Genomic DNA, 1,886 nt, shown 5'->3' on the forward strand with positions numbered 1-1,886 from the left:
AAGCAGGTGACACAGTGAAAATTACTAGCTTACCTAACAGGCTTAACTTACTACCCAGGACAGAACAAACAAAGACGACTCACACGGGGCATGATGATAATAGGGATGGCAGGTGGATGGCTGGCGGGATAGGGAGGTCCAACTGGTCCTGCAGCACGATCGGCTCGTTGGGCAGCCGCCGTTCCTTTGCGGCCCTGCTCCAAACTGCCGTCCAGGCCCCACGTTGCTGTGGCCGCTGCTGCTGGCGAGCAAGGCGACGAATAGCAGGCTTTGTGCTTCCCTGGATGATCTCCACGCAGCTCAGCCTTGGACCTCACAACTCAGCTCTCTCTTGGACCCCTCTCAACTCCGCTTTCCTCTGACGACTCAGCCCCCTTTTTGGACCTCACAACTCAGCTCTTGTCATAGCTCATCTCCTTGGGGAACGTCCCGCGGCGGGTTATATAGGCCCCGCCCCTCAACCTTCGCGAACCTCCTTGATGTTTCTCTCCACACCCTCTCCAAGTCCAACCCCTTGTTCGTGGTTGGTTGAGTGGGGCTGACTCACTCCTCCCCTCTATGACGAGGTGGGGACCCGCCTTTCTTCCCCAACGCTGCCTCGTGGCCAATGGCGGCAATTGTTGGTTGGCCATGCGAATGGCAATTGTTGAAAGGGGAAATGGAGGTTTTTGGGAATGGGATGAAGGGAATCTATCTTTTTCACTTGGTGCAATGGAGTGTCATGTTAATGGACGACAAAGCCTTAATCTAAAACACATAATAAGGGTATAAACTACTGAACAAGGGTATTATAGTGTCCTTCAATGGATGCTTTATGGAATTAACTACCGGGACGCCCTTTTAACTTTTACACAACACTGGAGGCAGGAGGGGCCAGAATCAAACAATAATATAATAATACACACAATCAAAAAAATACAGTCCTCATATACGCAATATATATATATATATATATATATATATATATATATATATATATATATATATATATATATATATATATATATATAATATATATATATATATATATATATATATATATATATATATATAGATAGATAGATAGATATATATATATATATATATATATATATATATATATATATATATATATATATATATATATTGTTACGGTCCGCGTTTAAGGATGTTGTTTGCCGAGCGAAGGCAGCGCGACCTAACAGTTTTCCCGATTCACCCGATTCACCCAGACATTGGCCGTATCGCGCCACAGCTATTCAATATGGAAACCTCTAAGCGACCGAATGTAAAGAGGAAGAAGAAGAAGACGTACGGAGGAATAACAGGTTTTATTAATTATTTTCACAAGCCAAAGGAAAGAGAGCAGTTGGTTATATACAGAAAATGGAAGGAGCAGGCACACAGTGAAATCTTTAGCTTACCTATACAAGCTTAATTAATAAACCCCAGGACAACGTTAAAGACAGACGGACGATCACACTTACACGGGGAAATGCAGGCAGGAAGGAATGGCTTGGAGATGGGTGGCTTTTCGAGGCAAGGAAGGTTCAGCGGGTACTGGGCACGGTCGGGCCAGAAGGCACCGCCGTCAAGAAGCCGAGCTTTGGTCCCAAACTGCGCGGGCGAAGTTCCTTTCTCTGTACTGCTGCCTCGTGCGCTCCTTGCGTTGCTCCGGTCCGCTTTTCCTGCAGCCCGGCACGTTTCACGGCGGCTCGGTCACACCTGCTCGTCTCCAGCGCATCTCCTGGACCCATCTCTGTAAAAGCTCATCTCGTATCTCCTTGGGGAGCGTCCCGCGGCGGGTTATATAGGCCCCGCCCTTCACCCTTTTCGAACCTTCCCCAAACGTTCTCTCTCCGCCCTCTCAAGCCAAACCCCTCGTTCTGGGTTGGATGAGCAGGGCT

The sequence above is a fragment of the Myxine glutinosa genome, chromosome 3 (assembly GCF_964187855.1).
Source record: "Myxine glutinosa chromosome 3, kmMyxGlut1.1, whole genome shotgun sequence".
In the NCBI taxonomy this organism is placed as follows: Eukaryota; Metazoa; Chordata; class Myxini; order Myxiniformes; family Myxinidae; genus Myxine; species Myxine glutinosa.